The following is a 7,356-nucleotide window of genomic DNA, read 5'->3' as shown; positions in this document are numbered from 1 at the left end:
CATCAGACAGGTAATGTGACCACATTGTAACAAGGTTTAGAGGGAGGCACATGTCACACAAGCACGTGAGAACCCAATCATCACAAATGAACCCGAAAAGGATCTGACTTTTTATTTAATCCAATCCTTTCTAAATTTTTCACAATGATAATATCTTGCTAGTTTATTTATGGAGGAAAATAACTTAGTGCTGGAGGGGGGAGATTGTTTTTAATCACCCAATATTTTGTGTTTTATCAATAAAAATTAATAATACAATACTTTTGTGATTTGCACTTGGGGAAGTTCATAATCATGCTCCTTATTAAAGACAACATGCTGAAGGGAGTAGCTTAAAACAAGTTAGTGTTGGGGCTGGGAATGTGGCTTAGTGGTAGAGTGCTTGCTTGCCTTGCATGCACGAAGCCCGGGCTTGATTCCTCAGCACCACGTAAACAAAAAAAAAAGCCAGAAATGGCGCTGTGGCTCAAGTGGTAGAGTGCTAGCCTTGAGCAAAAAGAAACCAGAGACAGTGCTTAGGCCCTGAGCTTAAGCCCCAGAACTGGCAAAAAAAAAAAAAAAAGTGTTTTATTTGCTTACAAAAGTTGTTACTTTGCACACATCTTGGCTGTCCAGGTCTTTCCATCATAGCCATCAAATATTGGTGTTTACCAGCTCATGGAATCCTGAACGCCATGGGAGAAGAAGTTAGCCTGGTGTATAGACGCTTAGACCAGAATTCCACAGGAGTGTCAAAACAATAGAATGTGATGTGGTGAGCATCCCAGGGGGAAATGATGCTAGATTGAAATGCATTTTTGCATCATTGATTTTCCCTGCTGATTGAGCCCTGTTTATCTCATTTGGCAGATCAGCTCAAAGTGCATGAACTCCTTGTGCTTCATTAATTTCCTATAGATTGATTTTGCTAAGATTGCAAATTGGCCATCTTGAATTGCAGCTTGGAGAAGCTGACTACAGTCAGCCTCGCAGTCCCTAGCCCGGGGAGCCCAGCTGCTCCTGCAGCCACCAGTGCAGAGGCTGTTGCAAGGACCCAGCACCAAAAGCCTAACGTCTCCTCTGAAACCAGACAGGATCAAATATGGTCTTGTTACGGGGTTAGAAATGTTACAGGGTTCGAGGGAGGGGATTCCCCATCCCTCCAAGCGTCCACCACTCAGAGACAGTCTCAAGCAAAAAGATGGATTTATTGGGAAAGCAAAAAGCGAACTGACCAGCCAGGGTCGCAGCCTGGAGTCATGAGCTGAAACTACACCAGTGAAAAGAGGGCTGACGGGCCAGGGACACAGTGTAGACTTGGGACCTGCCACTGTGACCCCCCAGCAGTCCTCAAATTGGGGTTTATAAGGGTAAAAGCGTAGCACAGATGTAGGGGCTTGACACAGGGGATAGAGCACACAATGAGTTCATAGATGTAGGAGGTTGACGCAGGGGGTAGAGCAGGCAACAAAGCAAGTGTGGCACAGATGTAGGAGGTTGACACAAGAGGTAAAGCAAATAACAAGTTAAGCAAGCCATTTACAGAACCAGAATTTTGGGGTCAGCTTGACCTAATCTACTTCCCCCAGCATGTTTCCCTAATCAAAATGGAGTCAGATGTGCTCCCTACAACAGTCGTATAAAAGCACATCAAGGCCGTTTCTGCTTACTTTTCTTTCTCTTTCCTGTAATCTTTGTGGCATTTATCTCTCTTTTCTTCTTCTCAGTCTCTCTCTCTCTGCCTGTGTTTCTGACAGTCTCTGTCTCTCTCTCTCTCTTTCTTTTACACACACACACACACACACACACACACACACACACACACCTTAGCTCTCTCTTCCAAAGTTTTTTTGTTGGGCCATGAGGCTTGAATTCAGGTCCTAGGCACTATCCCTGAGCTGCTTCACTCAAGATTAGCACTCTACCACTTTGAGCCACAACTCCACTGCTGGTTTTCTGGTGGTTAATTGGAGATAAGAGTCTCGTAAGCTTTCTTACCAGGGCTAGCTTTGAATGATTACTTTCAGACCTCAGCCTCCTGAGTAGCTAAGATTACAGGTGTGAGCAACCAGCAACCAGCTTCAAAAGTAATCTTTAAAAAAGAAAAAAAAGGGCTAGGAATGTAGTTTCATGGTAGAGTGCTTGCCTATCATGCATGAAGCCCTGGATTTGATTCCTCAGAACCATATAAATAGAAAAAGCCAGAAGTGGCACTGTGGCTTAAGTGGTAGACTGTTAGCCTTGAGCAAAAGAAGCTCAGGAGCTGTGCCCAGGCCCTGAGTTCAAGTCCCAGGACAAAAAAGAAAGAAAGAAGGAAAGAAAGAAAGAAAGAAAGAAAGAAAGAAAGAAAGAAGAAAGAAAAGAAAGAAAGAAAGAAGAAGGAAGGAAGGAAGGAAGGAAGGAAGGAAGGAAGGAAGGAAGGAAGGAAGGAAGGAAGGAAGGAAGGAAGGAAAGGAGGAAGGAAGGAAAAAGGAGGAAGGAAGGAAAAACGAAGAAAGAAAAGAAAAACAAGTTTGAAGATTACTGTATAAAACAGTGAATGCTGGCTGGCCTAGCATGGAAGTTCAAGTCTGTATAATTTTAGCTACTCTGGTGATAGAGATTGGGAGGATCAAAGTTTGAGGCCAGCCCAGACAAAAAAATTAGCAAGACTCCATCTCAAGCAACACACCAAATATGGTAGTATACACCTATCATCCCAGCTACATGGGGAACATAAGTAGAAGGTCCAGGCCTGCCTAGGCAAAAGATGGGAAACCTGAAAAACAGCTAAAAGCCAAAGGGCTAGGGGTGTGGTTCCATGGGAGAGCATCTACCTAGCAAGGGTCAGGCCCTAGTTAAAACAAACAAACAGATTACTGGATTACTTACAAAATAATAATCATAAAGAAAAACAATGCAAAACTGATTGTAGAACCAGGTGCTGGTGACTCACGCCTGTTATCCTAGCTACTTGGCAGGCTGAGATCTGAGGATCATAGTTCAAAGCCAACCAGTGCAGTAAAGTCCCCATGAGATTCTTATCTCCAATTAACTACTCAAAAAACCAGAAATGGAGCTCTGGCTCAAAGTGGTAGAGCACTAGCCTTGAGCAAAAGAGCTCAGGGACAATGCCCAGGCCCTGAGTTCAAGCCCCACAACCAGCAAAAAACAAACAAACCAAACAAACAGAACAAAAAACCTGCCTATTACAGCATAATTACATTGCTTCACCAAAAGAAAAGAAAGATTAAAGGGAAAAAGTAAGCCACAGACAGTGGCAGCTTTGAATAGTGGGGATATGGATTCAAAATGTTAGAGTGATTAATAATACATTTATCCACAATTTAAAAAAAAAAAAACTCGGGGCTGGGGATATAGCCTAGTGGCAAGAGTGCCTTCCTCGGATACACGAGGCCCTAGGTTCGATTCCCCAGCACCACATATACAGAAAACGGCCAGAAGCGGCGCTGTGGCTCAAGTGGCAGAGTGCTAGCCTTGAGCGGGGAAGAAGCCAGGGACAGTGCTCAGGCCCTGAGTCCAAGGCCCAGGACTGGCCAAAAAAAAAAAAAACTCCCTCAAGAAAGCAGATGGGGGCCTGGGAATGTGGCTTAGCGGTACAGTGCTTGCCTAGCATACATGAAGCCCTGGGTTTGATTCCTCAGTACCACATATATATAGAAAAAGCCAGAAGTAGCACTGTGGCTCAAGTGGTAGAGTACTAGCCTTGAGCAAAAAGAAGCCAGGGACAGTGCTTAGGCCCTGAGTCCCAAGCCCCAGGACTGCAGTGGGAGGTAGGGGGTGGGGGGGGGTGAAGATGGTGATGGTACATGAATGAATAATAAAAGGAGCCCATTCATTTCAGTCAACAGAATGCAGTTATTATTTTTTTTTTTTTGGCCAGTCCTGGGCCTTGGACTCAGGGCATGAGCACTGTCCCTGGATTCTTTTTGCTCAAGGCTAGCACTCTGCCACATGAGCCACAGCGCCACTTCTGGCCGTTTTCTGTATATGTGGTGCTGGGGAGTTGAACCCAGGGCCTCTTGTATACGAGGCAAGCACTCTCGCCACTAGGCCATATCCCCAGCCCCCAGAATGCAGTTATAATAACAGAAACCTAACTCAAGGTAGCCCAGTAGAAAAAGGGGAAATGTCTTGGGTTGGTCATTAAAATTTCAAGGACAAACCTGGCTTAAGGCATAATTTAGTTAGGACCTTAGAGCTGTCATAAGCTCTTTTATCTTTGCATTTCTTTGAGTATTTGAGACCACCCTTATCCACCTAAGGGGAGGGGGGCACGGGACATGACTCTTGGTCATCCCAGATTCACACCTTTCTAATTCTGAGAACCTGAACATGAAACTTGTTGCCCAATAGCTGTCCTGAAACAAATACTAGGAGTTGATTGTGGTTGGACTAGTTAGGGCCAGGTAGTACATGGACCATCATGAGTCATTCCAGGATTAAATGTGACAAGGGAATAGCTAACCTGGGTCACATGTCATGGTGGAGAAGGGATGAAACAAATTCCTAAAACCGAGCAGTCTCCCCTGCAGATTTGCATCTATGTAAGACAAGCATAGGAAAGGAGAAGGAAGCCGAGGGTGGTGACATACATTTTTAATCCCAGATATTTGAGAGGTAGCATTATGAGGCTCCTAGTCCAAGGCCAGTTTTAGGTAAAAATGTAAGACTTTATGTGAGAAGTAACTAAGTAACTAAAGGTCTGGAATCACGCTTAGGTGGTAGAGTGTTTATTTAGCAACCACAAGGCCCTAAGTTCAACCCCTAGTACAAGCTAAAAAAGAGAAAGCTTCAAACCCTAGTACTTCAAGAAAGAGAAGTGAAAGAAAGGGGGGTAGGGAGGAAGGGAGAGAGGGAAGAAAGGAAAAAGAGTGGAAAAGAAACCAACACCTATGATCTTTGTGACAAATTTTAAAGTATGGCATAATGCAGGACATGATGAATTCTCCAACAATCATTTAGACAATAAATCCTAGACCAAAGGAATTCAGGGCCAGAATGACCTGAGAAAAGTTCATGGGACAGAAGAAATATGCACAGAATCCGTAAAATGATAAGGTTTGGAGAACAGAGAGAAACAGGAATGTCAGTCCCGAATAAGGGAATGACCTGAGCACAGCCATGGAGATTGTCAAAGGCAGTATGGGAGAGGATTGAACAAAAAGTTAGGAATGCATGTACTTTTACTCCCAGGCTAGAGCTGTTCATTGGGGCTTAGGCTCAAAGGCTAGGCTCCTGTTTTTGAATTTTGTGTGGTACCCACCAAAGAGTCTCCAAAGAAGGGAGCTGATGGTGATGTGTAAGAACAACCTCTCTGAAGACAGCAGCCAGAGAGAGAAACTCAGAAAGATCAGAGGCAAGCACCCAGTTGAGAGTTTAACAACTGTCCAAGTATGGAGTAATAAGGGCTACAACTAGGGAGGCGACCCTGGGGAATGGAAAGGAAGAGAAGTCTCATTCATCAGTTCATTCTTTCAGTCTATAAGTATTTATTCATCACCCAGCAGGGAACTGAACTGTGCTAGATCTGAACACAGTGGTCTATAGGCAGAGATGGCAATACTCACCTTCCACTAGGATTCAAGGTCATTGCAGAGGTGACCAAAGATGACTCTCTAGAGGGGCTGGGAATATGGCCTAGTGTAGAGTGTTTGTCTTACATACATGAAGCCCTGGGTTCTATTCCCCAGCACCACATATGTAGAAAAAGCCAGAAGTGGCACTGTGGCTCAAGTGGCAGAGTGCTAGCCTTGAGCAAAAAGAAGCCAGGGACAGTGCTCAGGCCCTGAGTCCCAAGCCCCCCCTCCCCCCCCAAAAAAAGATGACTCTAGGTGACCAGGATCACGGTGTTGCCCTGAAGAAGAATAGAAAGTCTGGAGAAAGACTTAGTATAGGCACCTAAAAAAAAATTCTGAATTGAGTTTGATCATAGAGTAGGACAGGCAAATCAGATGAAATGTAGTACTTGAGCTGAGTTGGAGAAGGAGGGAAAGGCAAAAGTGGTACCTCTACTAGGAAGGAATTTCAAATCCATTATAACATGGGAAGAACCAGCCCGCGTGAACCTCATTCCATGCTCAGCCTGGGGAGAAAGGGAGCACTTTCTGCCTGTCAGCTCTGCAACACATGCAAATAAACCTGGACAAACCTGTGCTTCTGACTTGTAACTTCTGACCCAAGGGCTCCATCAGTATCACACAGGCTGGGAGGTTTTGAGGAGTTGTTTCAAAGCTCTGATCTGACTCCCATTCCACCTCTTGTATAAATGGTGCTCCACCCCACCCTACCCCCAGCTAGGAAAGGGTTACTGCAGCCAGATGGTAAACTGTGGACTGAAATAAACCCTGTTCACATGGAGTCAGAATATTTATATCCAATCCCATAATATCACTGCAGGCTTAATTATAGCCACTCTTGTAATTGTATTGCGGGTAATGGGCACCAAAACCCACCCTAGTGTACTGCAGAGAATAATTGAGGATGTGGCCATGGGGACAAGGCTGCCCCTCCAAGGTGCCTAGACAGAGAAAGGATGGGGCCATTGACAGACTGTCCAGGGGCTCAACCAATGGAAGCAGAGGCAGGCAGAGAGGGGATAATTTCACAGGATGTAGCTCAAACTCTTCTTTTAGTACTATTGAATATTTAAAAACAAATTATATTTACAGAAAAATTAGTGCTTCTGCCCAGGTGCCAGTGGCTCACACCTGTAATCCTAACTACTCAGGAGGCTGAGATCAGAGAATTTCAGTTCAAAACCAGTCCAGGCAGGAAAGCATGTGAGATGCTCTCTCTCTCTCTCTCTCTCTCTCTCTCTCTCTCTCTCTCTCTCCTCTCTCTCTCTCTCTCTCTCTCTCTCTCTCTCTCTCTCTCTCTCTCTCTCTCTCTCTCTCTCTCTCTCTCTCTCTCTCTCTCTGTCCTGGGGCTTAACCTCAGAGCCTGGGCACCGTCCCTGAGCAGCTTTTGCTCAAGGCTAGCGCTCTATCACTTGAGCCACATCACCACTTCTGGCTTTTTCTGTTTATGTGGTATTGAGGAATTGATCCCAGAGCTTCATGCATGCTAGGCAAGCACTCTACCACTATGCCACATTCCCAGCCCAGTGAGACTCTTATCTGCAATTAATCACAGAAAAATCTAGAAGTGATTCCATAGCTCAAGTGGTAGAGCACTAGCCTTGAGCAAAAGGAGTTCAGGGACAGCACCCAGGCTCTGAGTTCAAGCCCCATCACTGGGAAAAACACAAAATCAGTGTTTCTACTGGATCCTAGTGGCTCATGCCACTACTATTACATTATTTTACTTTGTATGTGTGTTTTGTATAATACTGTGAACCATGTTATATGTACTATTTTACTTAATATTGTTATATCA

The 7,356-nt window shown here is 44.7% G+C and overlaps 1 non-coding gene across 1 annotated transcript; it reads right to left on the bottom strand.

The window, feature by feature from the left end:
* LOC125347473 lies at positions 1 to 103 on the bottom strand. The gene has a single exon (XR_007210240.1). It is a non-coding gene; the product is annotated as a small nucleolar RNA U13 (small nucleolar RNA).
* Positions 104 to 7,356: the final 7,253 nt, after the last annotated feature.

This window comes from Perognathus longimembris, chromosome 2 (genome assembly GCF_023159225.1).
Source record: "Perognathus longimembris pacificus isolate PPM17 chromosome 2, ASM2315922v1, whole genome shotgun sequence".
Taxonomy (NCBI): Eukaryota; Metazoa; Chordata; class Mammalia; order Rodentia; family Heteromyidae; genus Perognathus; species Perognathus longimembris.
The sequence above is the reverse complement of the archived record's forward strand: the minus strand, read 5'-3'. Positions and strand labels throughout refer to the sequence as shown.